General features: G+C 48.7%; 2 long non-coding RNA genes across 5 annotated transcripts; one reads left to right on the plus strand and one right to left on the minus strand.

Annotated features, from left to right (window-relative positions):
- The first annotated feature begins 48 nt into the window (after window positions 1-48).
- On the plus strand, window positions 49-11,041 carry LOC309847529. 4 transcript variants are annotated; one of them, XR_014302486.1, is made up of 5 exons: window positions 49-194; window positions 2,040-2,073; window positions 9,558-9,693; window positions 9,792-9,965; window positions 10,582-11,041. It is a non-coding gene; the product is annotated as an uncharacterized lncRNA (long non-coding RNA). The 4 variants fall into 4 exon arrangements; XR_014302487.1 differs by lacking the exons at window positions 9,558-9,693; window positions 9,792-9,965; window positions 10,582-11,041 and adding an exon at window positions 3,145-3,746 and having other exon boundaries at window positions 2,040-2,150; XR_014302488.1 differs by lacking the exons at window positions 9,558-9,693; window positions 9,792-9,965; window positions 10,582-11,041 and adding an exon at window positions 3,145-3,746 and having other exon boundaries at window positions 2,040-2,140.
- An 843-nt stretch (window positions 11,042-11,884) lies between these two features.
- LOC309847531 lies at window positions 11,885-13,394 on the minus strand. The gene is made up of 3 exons (XR_014302491.1): window positions 13,203-13,394; window positions 12,710-12,777; window positions 11,885-12,171 (listed from the first exon to the last, which is right to left on the minus strand). It is a non-coding gene; the product is annotated as an uncharacterized lncRNA (long non-coding RNA).
- Window positions 13,395-14,921: the final 1,527 nt, after the last annotated feature.

Consider the following 14,921-nt stretch of genomic DNA (forward strand, 5'->3'; position numbering starts at 1 on the left):
GTTCCGCCCATTCTCGTGCCCCATTGGGGAAATTCAATTTGGCGGCCACGCCCCTAGGCAGGCCCCGCCCTACGCGGGCCAGGTAGGGGATTGTAGTCTGGGGGCCACTGCATCCCCCACTTTGGCTGGTTGGGCAGGCGTGGGCAGGAGGACTCAGCTTCGCACCAAAGTAGTGGAGGGCGCCCAAAGCCGGGGTAAGTGGCGCGGGCTCGTCCGACTCGTGGAGTCTTCAGAACAGCCCCTCTCCGCCCTCCTCTTTGTTCGTGAGACCTTGTCCTTTCCCCCGACTCCGCCCCCTTCTCGCGTAAGCGGTAGGTTTGGCTGCCGCCCAAGCTGCTTTCGGGACACCTGGTCCCGGCCACCTAGGAGCAGGGTTTGTGACCGGGCAGCACGTCGATCCTATGTTGATGCATCTTGAGGAGCGTCTCAGGTGGAGTAGGATCCATCACAACTATCCTTCCCCAGTCGACACACCTTTGGATGGACGTTGCCTTTATCTGTCATGCATTTCCCTTCCGAGCCCCCGCCCTGGCCAGGAACCGCCTCTGGTTGCGCTAGCGTCCTAAATAGGGAATACGGAGTCCAGACTCTCATTCAGTAAGTGGGGAAAACAGGCCCAGAGAGATTCAACACGCCCAAGACAACACCAGAAGTCAGCCAGGGGACCCAAGAGCTCAGATCCACTGGGGAGGGTGGTCCCCGGTATTTCGTGCTGGAGGCTCAGGACCTTCCCACCGACCCACAGATCCAGGGTCATTGGATCCTACTTGTTCAAGGAGTTCGGGAGGTGGAGTCTGGAGTCCTGTCTGTCAAATAAAAACAATTCCAGCTTTTTATTTTGTACTTGCCGCGTGCCAGGTATATATACTCCCTATAACGACCATTTGAGCCCAGGGTTACTGTTCTGTTTTACAGTTGAGGACAACAGCTGATGGTGGAACTGTGATTCATCCCAGCACCTTTTGAGCCCAGAATTTGCTTTTACGTGGGGGTTATGAGGGAAGTAGTTTCCGCCTATTGCCCTAGCAGAACCCCACAGCCCTGCTGTCCAGATTCTGGTGACCACCCACCCACCCAACCCACCTCAACCCCATCTAGAGATAGGGCCAGTACACTCCCAGACTCTTTTAAAAGGTGTCATCTTATTTCATCCCCATCTCCCTGAGGGGTGGTTCCACTTTACCTCTGAGAAAACCAAGACACAGAGAGGGAAGAGACTTGTGAAGGTCACACAGCAGGAGGAGCAAACAGAGCCCAGTTTGGGAGCCCACATTTGGAGGTCCCCTTCTGGGTGGGCCCCGTCTAGGCCCTCTCTACTTGACCTAGATACTGTCTTATTCACCGGAATGAGGGGCAGCCCCCTCTAAGGCTAACTTGGTCCTACTTCAAACCTCGTGCGGCCCTCCGAACAGTGGGTTGGGGTGGGGTACACCTAGGCTACCTCAGTTTCTCAGGGCCTGCCTGTGTGTCTCCAATGAATGGCTTGCTTCTTGCAAGCCCCACACCCTCCCCCCGCCCCATACCCCATTCCGGCAGGCTGGGAGGAACCACACAGGTGATTCTATGCCTGCGGACTTACTAGGGCTTACTAATTCTTGCACACGCTCACCAGGTCTTGGCAGTACGAAAGAGGTGCGTGGGTCCCTTCCTGAGGTTGAACCCTCAGGGCTGGGGTCCTCCTCCAGACCTACCGCCCAGACTCTTTCTTCCTCCCTGCAAAGGGTGGGGCGGGATGACGGGGGTGGCAAAACAAAGATCAAAGGGTAGCCAGGTACAGTGCCCAGGAAGCCTTCATCCACAGCCCAGGAAGGAGCAAACATCCCACGAGGAGAGCCTTTCAGTAATTGAGCACCCATTGCATGTCAGACACAGGGTTTGGCCTATTGCAAGTTAAGCACTGTGCAAGATAAGTATTACCTGGATTTTACAGAGGAGGAAGCTTAGGGAAGTGAAGGCACCTTGGGCTGGTAATGGCATTCAAACTTGAGTGGAATTCTGCCCCATGCCTAAGGCCCTTTCCTCCATCTTGCTTCCTCTAGGATGGGGGAAATCCTGGAAGACTTCTCGAAGGAGGTGATTTGCATAATGGTCCTTGAGGAAGGGTGTGAAGAAATCCATCACACAGAGAAGATGGGGAAAGGCATGGAAGGGTATTTGCGGCAGGGAATAGTGTGAGTTAAGGCTGGGAGGTTTGTAAGTAGGAAAAGGAGGAGAAATGGGTTGTAGATGAAGCGGGAAATGGAGATGGAGGTGGGCCCTGAATCTCAGGTGAACAAAATGTACGTATCTTCAAGGCACTGGGGAGGTTGGGCCTCAGTCTATCCATCTGTAAAATGAGGGGATTTGACCGGCCTGCTTCAGGCCTTCCCCAGGCAAGGGGCTATAACAGAAAGGGTCCAGATTCCTCCAGGTCCAGTCCTGGACTGGAAGAGCAGGGAGTGGATGGAACAGCTCAGGAGCCAAGGGTAATATTTTGCTCCAGTGCCCGAGTCTGAGAATAAATATTTTACCAAGCTGGCAGTGCCAGATCCCTGAATCACCCTGGCTTCCCCTACTCCCAGCTTGGGTCCTGCAGAAGGCAAGAGAGATGATGGGTCTTAGCAATGGCTCTGCCCCAGGCAAAGTTTTGGTCCCCTCAAACCTCAATTTCCTTATCTGAAGAGTGGAGGAATTATGGCCTGAGCTTCCTAAGCCCTTTCCTCACTAGACTATACAACATAAAATTCCAAGACTTTCAGGGAGACCCTACCTTGGGATATGCTCACAAGTGGCTGTGAGGCCAGCCAAGGCCAGAACCTTGGGCCTATGAGGGAGTACAGGGGCTGCTGGGCACAGGGAGGGTTAGACATGGGTCAGAGCTGTGCCTGCTGTTGGGGTCTCACAGCCTAATCAGAGTAGGGGGAGACATGGTATGTGGACTCTAAAAATTGTACAGAACGAAGTCCTCACTTGCTGTTTGGCATGCTGAGGGGATGGGGAAGGGCAGTCTGGTGAAGGGAGGAGCATGAACAAAGGAAGGGAGGTAGGACTGTGAGGATTTTGTTGGGAAAATGTCAAATAGATGAAGCTAGAGCATAAGGTCCTTGAGGAGAACTGGTCCTTATTGAGCTTGGTGGAATCTAAGGGCTGTAACCTTCCTCATAGGCAGAACTGGAGGCTCCCACGGTCATGGCCAGCAGTCCCAGGAATAGGAATGGGGACCTGTTTGGCAAACAGGTTTGGCAAGGCTGTCTCCTGTATGATGTCATCCAGCTGCTGTGTTCTCTGAGCAACAGTACCAGATAAACTTCCGGCCTTGGAGAAGAAGGGGATCTGGCTTTAAGTGCTGAAGGATGGGAAAGGAGTGACTCTTCATTGGAAGCTTGGAGTCAAGTGGGCTCCGGGAAGAAGGGGGCCTGAGATGCCCAGGAACCCCACTAACCCAGTTTCATGGAAAAAGGAGAGGATTCAGGATGGGCTGGCCTGGACCTCTTGTGACTTCTGGGGGGTTCTCTGATGTTTGACATCCATCTGAGGTTATGATAGTAGCCCTGTGTAATTGCCACTCAGTGGGTTGGAGCCTGGCTCCAGATCGCCCTTATAATACATGAGTGGCAATTTTGTTATTACCAAGACCCTCACAGTTCTGTAGACCTGTAAGGAAGGACCATCATTATACAGAAGAGGAGACCGGCTCAGCGAGACCAGGCCATGTCCACCCCTCACACAGGATTTGAACCTGGAATCTTTATTCTTTCTTTTTTTCTTTTCTTTTTTTTTTTTTTTTTAAGATTTTATTTATTTATTTGACAGAGAGAGAGAGAGAGAGACAGCGAGAGAGGGAACACAAGCAGGGGGAGTGGGAGAGGGAGAAGAGACTCCCTGCAGAGCAGGGAGCCCCATGCAGGGCTTGATCCCAGGACCCTGGGATCATGACCTGAGCTGAAGGCAGATGCTTAATGACTGAGACACCCAGGTATCCCTAGAATCCTTATTCTTAACCACAGTACCCTGCCCTCTCCTCTAACGTTTGGGATCTGCCATCTGCCCACATGGGCTCTTGTCCTATTTCTTAACTATTCAGTGTGGCAGCTGAATCTTGGCATCGTGGAGTCCTAGATGCCCACCTTGTGATCTGAGTAAGTGCTCTGAGTCCCAACGAGGGCAAGGAACAGGCTTTAGATTATATAGCAACTTGGAAGTGGAGACCCTCCGTACCCCTGATCCCAGCCTCCCAAATCCCTTGTTTCCCCCTTGGCCTGGCACACCCAGGCCTGAGATACCAACACCTGGCACATACTGAGTGCTCATTATGTACCCTTCACCCATTTAATCATCACCACGGCCCTATGAGGTAGATGCTCCGATTATAGCCATTTGATAGATAAAGACACTGAAGCTCAGAGAGGGAAAGTCACTTGTTCAAGTGGATACAACATGTCGGTGGTAGGGCTGAGGCCTGAGCCCAGTTGTGTGGCCCCTTCCCCTTGGAGGACCTAATAGCCCTCATGGGAGGCACAGACCTCGAGGCGGGAGGGCAGATGGTCCCTTTGCCAGCTCCAGAGGCGAGCAGGGTCCAGTTGGTAGTTTCCACACGGGCCTGGCCTCTCCCGGCCAGGCAGAAAAGTGCTGAGGCTGTGGAAATGCTCTGAACCTTCCCAGAGGAGGCGGCCACGGTGGGAGGGAGTGCTCGGTGCAGGCCTCAGAGCCAAGTGGAGACGTGGCGGCTGGACCCACTGCAGGCGAGGGAGGGCAGGCGGGGTGGGGCCCAAACCCAAACCGGCCTCTGGAGCAGCTTTCCCAGCCATCCGCCAGCCAGGCCTGGCCCTGCCCACCCTTCTAGCTCCCCATCTGGATTTGAGATGAGGACTCTGGGCCTAATAATAGCTGAGTGGCAGCAAAGACAGGGCCTGGAGCTACAGCAAGTGGAGGGCTAGGATCACCCCCATTGTCTCGTGCTGGCCTGGAACAGGTTTCAGAACTTTTAAAAATAATAGCAAGGGCTTACGAAGCGCATACCGGTGCCAAGATTGGTGCTAAGGCTTAGCCCACAGTAACTCGTTTATTCCTCACAGTCACCCACTGAGATAAGATTGCTATTAGCCCTATTTGAAGGATAGAGAAACTGAGGCACAGAGTTAAGCAGCTTGCCTCTTTTGGTTGCGGCTGCCTCCAGCTGCTGAGCACATACACGTCTGTCCCAGACGCTGTGCTAAGCACTTTTGTGTATTTTCCCATTTGAGGAAACTACATGAGGCATTAGGGGCAGGCTGCATTTACTGAGATGAGGAAAAAAAACACCCAGAGAAAAAAGGGACTTGCCCAAGGTCACGTGGCTCAAGAGACAGAGTAGAGACTCAAACCCAGGACTCCCAAACTCTAGGGAAGTTAAGACCTTGGCCCCTGGAATCAGACAAACCTGACTGTGCTGGGGACATCATGGCTCCTTAGCTTTGTGTGGCCTTGGCAATTTGCATCCCCAGCCCAAGCCTCTGTTTTCTCCTCTTAAAATGGGGGTTTGGCTGAGAAGATACTATTCTACCCGCCAGACAGTAAGCCCATCTGGGGGGAAGTAAGTGGTTTATACTATGCATTTACATGATACATTCACGAATTCAATTCTCACAATAGCTGCTGAAGTGGGGACTCCTCTCGTCCCCCCATTTTGCAGAAGAGAGAGGAATATAAGCTCAGAGAGGGAAAGGGACTTGCCTGGGATGCTTAGCAGGTGAGTCAGGATTGGAACCCAGTGCTATGATTCCAGAGGCTGAGCTCTTATCTCTTTACACTTTGCCCTCTGAAACTGAGGCACAGAGTGGGTGTGAGCTATGCCTGCGTCACACAGCAAGGTGGGTCTTTAGGGACATATGATGCACGAAGGCCAGGAGGGGAAAAGTTGTCTGCCAGCCCCAGCTCACTGAAATCACAGATACTTTGGGTTTGGAGCTTAAGATCTTCCCCAGCCTCAAAGGCTAGAGCAAGATCCAGATTTGGGGCCCTCTTTCCTAGGAGGCTAGGGTGCTGGATTCTGTTCCAATTATTATCTGCTTCATCTTCCTGGGCCTCAGTTTCCTCGTCTTTCATTTGGCGGGTACTAATATCTCCCGTGGTAGATTGTTTGCAAAAATCACTGCAATGCTTTGCTCCTTCTAAGCAAGACCCTTTGCAATGTGACCTTGAAATCCCTCCCATGAGGAGACAGAATCTGTTTCCTCTCCCCTTGAATCAGGGCTCAGCCAATGACTTATTTTCGCTAACAGAATACAGGGGAGATGACACTGCCAGTTCTGAGACTGAATTCTTAGGGAGATCTTGTAAGCTTCTGCTCGTTCTCTTGGAAACTTCCAGGCTGGCATGTGACCAGACTGGGGTCTCTTGAATGAGGGTGAAAGACCACCGGAACAGGAACAAGTTGTCCGAGCTGTGGCTGTGCTCATCAGTCACCGGCTGATTCCCCGGCTGACCACAGATGAATGTGTAAGCCCAACTGAGACCAGAAGAACCTTTAGCTAGGCTCAGCCCAAATTGCCCATCGGTGAAATCATGAGCTAAATAAATGGTTGCTGTTTTAAGGCACTAAGGTTGGGGTGATCTGTTATGCAGCACTGCTGTGGCAATTAATAACTGGTATACAGGTTTTTTTTTTAAGTTTATTTATTTATTTAAGTAATCTCTACACATGGTGTGGGGTTTGAACTCATGACCCCGAGATAAAGAGTCGCATGTTCTTCCCACTGAGTCAGCCAGGCGCCCAGGTATACAGTTTTATTCAGTGTAATTAACGTAACAAACCAAAAATCTTAGTGGCCTAACCCAGTTGGAGTTTATTTCTCACTCACACAAACTCCGATAAAAGGCAGAGCTCTCCTAACCCATCTCTTTTGAAAGGCACCTCTCTTCCAAGCAACAACTCCCTCACGCCCTCCTGGAATCTGTTTTTGAGTCTTACGCATGTAGAAAGGGAACCCAGAAATCAAGAGGCTCACACACTCTTAATTGCTTTGCCCAGGACTGCAAGCGAGGTTGAGGCTGTGCCCTTCCTGTGTGCACAGGAAGAGGGAATAGGTTGGAGAACCCAAAGCATTGTTTCTGCCACATTTTCTCTCTCCCTGGGCTGTCATGAGGGCTCAAGCAGAGAATTAACATTTATAAAGAATTAATTCTAGCACCTAGCACAGGGTGGTTTGAATAAGGAACAATTTATAGGTGAAGAATCTGAGGCTGAGAGAGGTTGAGGAATTTGCCCCAATAACACAGTAAGCCAGCTGAGCAGCTGTTTTGTGGTAGTGAAGGTTCAGGACAGATCTGGAGTTGGACAGATCTGGGTACTTCCTCGGTGTGTGGCATTAGGTTTCAATGTCCTCATCCACAAAATGGAGAGAGGAATAGGTCCAACCTCATAAGGTCAGGGGTGAGCATTCAGGAACTTGCATATGTCAAGAGCTTAGGTTAGATCCTGGTACGTGGGCACTGCTTAGTAAGTATTAGCTATCTGAACAGATGTGATGCTACTTCTGTTCTTACCTTGCCAGGGTCAACAATTTTTTATGTTTTGTGCAAACTCCACCCCTTCCCTCCACCTCTTGTGGTGTGAATGTTCTTATTTACTTGGTTAAGAGAGGAAAACTTTTCCTCGGTTGGCTATTAGTCACTCAAAAAACCTTTACAAGCATGAAGCCCCCAAATACCCATGGGTGTTCTGCTGACAGGTCTGAAATGCCCTCATTATGGCTCCTTTTAGACTAAAGCTTGGCCCTGTGAAATACATCCCCTTCCCAATGCACCCTTAGGATCATCCCATCACTGAGAAAGGGGCAAGGCGAGAGGGTCTGGAGCCAAGGGGCTCCAGCTGGGGAAAGGCCAGAGCCAGAGCAGACCCTGTTGGGTGTGTGGTCCGGGCATTCTGCAAATGTCTGTCGCACAGAGGAAAGGTCCCAGATGGGTAAGAAGTGGCTTCCCCTCCTTTTTCCCCATGTAAGCCGTCTCTGAGCCTCTCCTTGCAGCCAGCCAGCCAGAGGTTCAAGAGCATATGCTGCAACTTGGCAGGTCTCGTGGAGCTGACAGTCTGGATGGGGAGACAGACTCGGCAGACAGAGCACCATATAAAGTTATCATCACAGATTTGGGTGAGCTCGTGAAGGAGGGGCCGCATGACCATGGGAGAACGTCCTGGGGGCCTACTTGAAATCATTTTTTTTTTTAAGGTTTTATTTATTTATCAGAGGGAGAGAGGGAGAGAGAGCAAGCACAGGCAGGCAGAGGCAGAGGGAGAAGCAGGCTCCCTGCTGAGCAAGGAGCCCGATGTGGGACTCGATCCCAGGACGCTGGGATCATGACCTGAGCCGAAGGCAGCTGCTTAACCAACTGAGCCACCCAGGCGTCCCTGAAATCATTTTTCAAGATGCGTTTCGAATGGATAATCCTGGGAGGTCAGAGAAGGTGTCTCTCAGGAGATAATTATGGCTGGATCTGGAGGATAAGAAGAAATTTGCTGAACAAAGAACTGAGTTGGTGTTGTGAGGGGTGGTGTTCCAGGCAGGGGGAATGGGCTGTGCAAATGCAGGAACAACCTCCAGGAACTGATGGAGGATCAATGTGACTGCAGTTTGAAGGGTAAAGGAGGAGTCGGGTGGGGATGAAAAGGGAGAGGGGAGCAGGAGCCAGGCCAAAGGGTCCTCGTAGGTGATAATGGTTATATAATTTGTGGGGTCTGGTGCAAAATGAAAACAGGAAAACCTGTGTTCAAATATCATTACGAATTTCAAGATTGTGACAGGAGCATTAAACCAAGTGTGGTACCCCATGGCACTGCACAGATCATACACTTGTGATGTTCCTGCCTGTGGACCATGGTAAGAAGGAAGGACTTCACTGAGGGCTGGAGAGAGCCACTGAAGGCTCTTGAGCTAGGGGTGATAATCTCTGATTTGCACAAGCTTTAGCTGCTTATTCACCTGGGTGGTATGTGACCCTCTTCTCTGTACATGTGGTCCGATTCATTTCCTGAAATGCTTTTCTCAGAAGGGCATTCTCCTGCTCAAGAACCTGCAATGGCTTCCACCCCCTAATCAGATCCAGCCCAAACTCCCTACAAGATACTCAATGTCCTTCATAATCTGCCCTCCCACGATTTAGTTAACCTGTTGCCAACCCGGGCCGTGTGCTGAATCCCAGAGTTGATGAACTAACTAAGGACACAAAGCAATTACAGGAGGGCAAGCCAGGACTAGAACCCAGGTCTCCTGACGTTTTCCCACCCTGCCTTGGAGGAGAGTGAAGCCTCACAGTGTACTTTGTAACCCATCCTCCCAAGTTAGCACAGACCTTGCATATAATAGCTGCTTGATACCTGCCCATGGCGCCCATCTTTGCCAGGGTAATTGTGTTCCAGGGTCCAGGATATAGTCAGTGTCCTTCCTGACTCCTCCTCTCCATCCTGGCTACCTCTAGGCATTCACCACTCCCCACCGTACCTCTCAGTGCCTGGTGGGCCAGGTCCTGCCCACAGACATGTCTCTGACCCACAAAGCCTTTTATTTTACTTTATTTCTGAAAGGTTGTATTTATTTACTTGACAGAGAGCAAAAGCAGGGGAGGAGAAGAGGGTGAGGGAGAAGCTGACTCCCTGCTGAGCAGAGAGCTCAGACTCAAATCCAGGACCCTGGGATCATGACCTGAGCCTAAGGAAGAGGCTTAACCAACTGAACCACCCAAGTGCCCCTACACAGCTTTTAAAACCTTTTTAAATTTGTCACTGATATTTAAAAATCAGGAAATTTCACAGGGAAATCTGCATTTTTGTTTCACCGTAGTCTCCAGCCTGGGTCTAGATTCCCCCAGGGTAGCTGCTCCCTTGTGAAGTCAGTCCTCCAGTGAAGGGGTTCTGCCCTAAGCCCCCACTGGGCCTGTGGAATTTTGGACCTTGAAGAAAGAATGCCCTACTTTCCACCAAGAAGCAATCAGGATTCTGGAATGGGACCAATCAGGTGAATAATGGAGGGGTGGGGCCAAGAAAAGTAAACCCCACCCCCAGTCTCTGCCAAATGGAAGAGGGATGCCCATGACCTGGTGTTGCTGGTGTGGGTGAGAGCCTGTACATAATGGGTAAACTGGTTTGCGATTAGGGAGTAATTTGTTACCAGTTAATTAATGCACAATAGAGAGCAAGGGGGCTGGGAGGAGAATAAGGGACAGAAGTTCAGATAGGAACCTCAGGTCTCTTTCTGGAAAAATATTACGAGGGCAATGAGGAATCCCCAGGGTAATTTTTGAAAACCTCTTTTATATTGTTGAAGGAGATGTAAATGTTCAGAAGCCCCTCTCAAAGTATTTGGTCCCTTTGAGAAGCAGGTGGGTCTAACCAGGCTGTGGTGGTTGGGGCTGGAAGGTATGGAATGGGACTGAGACTAACCTGCTCTTACTTTGAGGGGCAAAATGCTTTTGGGTATAAGGAAATGTTCTTTGCAAAAATTAGAAACCTCCCTGGATCGCCCTCAGCAGAAGGGGACACTAATAGAAGGCCATCAGAAGTGGTATCAAGATTGTAAAACTCTAGAAACAGCAGACTCATTGTTTTAGTCCAAATTGTTTTCTGGTTTCTAGACTTCCTTGTGATCAGCCTGTTGGTAAGAAGTACACACTTCCTGCATTCAAAGTGTGGTCGGTGGACCAGTAGCTTTGGCATCTCTTAGGCACATGTTGGAAATGCAGAGTCTCAGGCCTCCCCCCAGTGTTACTGAACCAGAATCTGTATTTCAAGAAGATTTTCAGGGAGATTCATGTGCACATTACAGTTTGGATTTTTGGCCACAAGAATCAACTGGGTGTTGAGAAGGAGGATGGTTCATAAACCTGAAGGTTCCTAGGCCTTCAAGAAGAGCTGTTGCCGGGACGCCTGGGTGGCTCAGTTGGTTGAGCAGCTAGCTGCCTTCGGCTCAGGTCATGATCCCAGCGTCCTGGGATCAAGTCCCACACTGGGCTCCTTGCTCGGCGGGGAGCCTGCTTCTCCCTCTGCCTCTGCCTGCCATTCTGTCTGCCTGTGCTCGCTCTCTCTCCCTCTCTCTCTCTGATAAATAAATAAAATCTTTTTTTTTTTTTTAAAAAAAGAAGAGCTGTTGCCTTGGTGGTCTACAGGAGATGGGTGTTTTCCAGGGTCCACTGGGGAGAAGTCAATAAAATAGGTGAACAGTCTTGAGCTGCTGCCACCGATTTCTGCCCAGGTGCAAGTGGGGCAGGTGGGAGATGGGCCAAAGAAACCCAGTCCTGTGACTTGTCAAAGGAGGAAGCCACTTCAGACCCTATGGGGGATACCCTGTCTGCTGCTGGGTCTCTACTTAGGGGGCTCTATTTCAAGGCACTCATATGCTTGGTGGAAGAAGTCAGAGGGTGGCCTGGGCTGATGTCAAAGGGGACCTTCAACCGTCCTGCTTTGCTCTGGGTAAGCAGTTCCTAAAAGCTCCCCTTGGGCACAGAATGAGAGTAGCAATATTGATTTGGCCCTATAGGGAGTTTCAAAGCCCTTTAGCCTTTATCATATTTGATCTTCATAATGATCTCGCACAAAGGACCAAAAAGAAACAGCCAAGCATGGATGGCTTCTGCCTCTAAATCGGGTTGAATTCAACCCAGTGAGTGACTGTAACAACTAAGTTTAGTGAGAGCTGCTACTTAACTTATACCTCCCTCTTGATTTGTTAAAGTCCTGTTCTCAAATTAGAAGTGCTGTTGAGTTAGGACGCTGGGTCAGGGGTGAGCTCATCCTTCCACACATTATGAAGTTGTTCATTTAAAGTATGCCCATGTTAGTGCTCTCTATAAGAAACAAGCTTCCATCCAAGCTTGTTCATTACGTGGTGGGATGTGAGTTTCCTTTTCAAAGCCAACATATTATTGGAGGAAGGCAGTTTCTTCTTTTACTTAATTCTGTCATGAGAGACAGACATGAGGTGTCACTTGGCACCTTGAGGCAGCTTCCAAAATTACAGACAGACAGATTTGAGAAGGAAGTTGTCAATCTCTGTGGGGCTCACCTTAGGTCTCCAAAACTTACTAAATGACATTATAAGCAAGGCTTGGCAAGTAGGATGAGGGAGTCAGGCCAGTGAGGGCAGATAGAAGCAGGGAGGCATGAATGCAAACAGGATGGAAATGGAGACATGACAACAGGTGGCGGTGATGACAGAGCTGAGATCCCTGGAAAAAGAATGAACGGTCCTAGTTAGCATTGCAGAACACTACTGCGAGCGTGGTCCTCCTTTATCCTTGGCAGCCCTGAGTGGTTAGATAGAATTATACCCATTTTACAGATAAGGATCCTAAGGTCTAGCAAGGACATGGAGCAACACATAACCAAGCCATGCTTCTCGCCCCAGGGCTTAGTGGGTGTACAGCTGATGTTTGTGGAATACAAGTAGAGACTGTGCATTTGATAGCACGTTTTAAATAACAAGAAATGGATATTTTTGTGTAGTCTTAAGTATCTCTCCACAAGACGCTTGCTAATTACAAAAGGGGCCCTTTACAATAGAGAAAGTTGGCAGAGGCCTTAACCAAGTGACCGACGTTAACATCATCAGTAATAATCATATTGACAGAATGTAGCCCCTGAATGATGTACTAAGAAGGGTACAACATTGCTTCATGGTATTCTTGCCAAAAATGCATAATCTTTATCTAATCACGAGACAACATCAGACATCCAAATTGAGGGATATTTTATAAAATGACTTACCAGCACTCTTCAGTGTCTGGGTTATAAGTGAAAAGAGAGCTTGAGGAACCGTCACAGACTGGAGGAGACTAAAAAGACATAACAAGTAAATGCAATGTGGGATTCTGACTTAGCTCCAAAAGAAAACTGGCAAAATTCAAACAAGGTCTGTATATTAGTTAATAGTATTATTATAGTAGTATTGATTTCCTGGTTCTGATCATCGTATTACAGTTGTGTAAGATGTTAATATTAGGGGAAGCTAGGTGAGGGGTACAGAAGGTGAAGATTTTAGTAGAACTCTGAACTTGTTTTTGCAAACTTCTGTAAGTCTAATTTCATGATAAAAAACTTTAAGAATATGATGATAAATGAATTATATCTCAATTTTTAAAACACTACAAATCTTAACAAAGTAAAGCATGAATATGTAGCTTCTTTAGATGATAACGTCTCCTCTACCAGTGCTTATTTTTTCTCTTCTGATTTGAGATGGCATTTAGAATCTCTGTACCTTTTACATATTCTCTGCTCAAAAGTCACGTCTTCCAAGGTCTTCTCGATCTCCACAGCTAGGAGTTATATCTTCTTCCCCTGAACTCTAGTGATACTTTATCTGCCCCTTTACTAGGGTATTTATCATCTCTATGATGGACAATTATGGTATTTTCCACCTAGTCTTCTTGCCTGGCTCTTCTTTCCCCTTCTGATTCCAACCACGACTTTCTGGCAGGAGCTGCCATGTTTTTACAGACCCATCCCGAGCCACAGTTGATTGGTCCAGGGGTGGGCATGTGACTCAGTTGGGCCAATCAGACACCTTCTTGGACTCCTCCCTCCCACCTCCAGAACTGAGAAGTTAATTAATTGGTCTGTCTGTGGAGGCTGGTGTTGGGAGTTACGTGGAAGCTGTTAGCCGTCACCTTCTCTGCTACATGGTGGGGGATCCCTTTCTGCCGCTAGCAAGGGAAGACAGATAACACAGAGAGCAGCAGAGAGTGAGATCGAGAGAGACCGTTTCTGCTTTTTGGAGTTTTTGGAGTTTTTGGAGTTTTCTGTTCTTGCCAGGTGTAGGTTGGTCGGTTGACCCTACTGTCTCCTACATAATCCCCAGAATCCAATCTCCCAACAAAATCTCCTCCCAATAAATCTTTATTAAGGTAGCCAGGATAGTTTTATGTAGCTCTCAACCTGAAGACATTCAAAGAATATAGCTACTCTGAATTATTCCTCTAAATGTTTTCTTTCTCCCACTCATCTGGAGATGGCCAAATGCCCACTGAGATACAGTTTTCACTGGCCTGCAGCTAGGGAAAAAACTAGAAGTGGTGAGTTATAAAGGTAATTGTTTTTAATTGCTAAATTCTTAGATAAGTCCTTATTAAATTTTATAGTGACAGTAGAAGGCAATGCTTTATTTTTCCTTTTCTTTGGTGCTCTTTGACAAATAACAAATGTTGCCCCATTTCGGGAGAACACTTCACAGGGATGTCAAATCCCAGAGTCTGGGAAGCACTGGTCAGGTAATGACTCCTCTGGGCCATAGCCCTTGCCTAGCTCTCTCAGCAGGTTCCTCATACTCTAGGGCAGGGCATACCTTGGAAAGGAGTGAAATGAGCTAATGTGTTTAGAGAGCTGCTCTGATCTCCTGCCTGTCACGGGGGATGATCTGATTCAGAACTGTTATAGCTTGTTCTTTCACTTCATTCTTTTATGATTTTTAAATCAGGCCAGATTTCTTTATCTATTTGCAAAATTCCCCCCTCATCCCACCTGACCTTTCCTTTTCATTGGACCTCAGGTTAATATTCTCTTTTATCCTTATGGGAGGAGGGATGGCAACTCTCCTTTCAGAATGTGGAGGGTCAGTTCACTGTGGTGGGGAGGGAGCACGGGAAGGGGAGTCAGATAGCATTGCAGTCCAACTCTGCTTTCCCCACTGGCTGGTTGCTAACTCCCAGGCAACTCGTTTTCTTTCTCCAAGCCTCAGTTTTCCCATCTGTAAAATGGGGGTGCTGTCTAGCCTACCTCTGCATGGGGCTCTTATGAGGGGCTGAGTAAGGCTTTGGCAGCAATTTGGAAACTTGAAGCAGGGAGAGAGGGGGGCCAGGAGTTGTTTTACAGGGGCAGTTGGGAGTATTTGAGTAGAAAATGATGAAATTTTTGAAATGGGAAGGTAGGAAGGTCAGTAAGTACTTCCTAGCTATTCTTGGTTATATCTCTTACTTGTGGG

Source organism: Mustela nivalis, assembly GCF_964662115.1.
Source record: "Mustela nivalis genome assembly, chromosome: 14".
NCBI lineage: Eukaryota > Metazoa > Chordata > Mammalia > Carnivora > Mustelidae > Mustela > Mustela nivalis.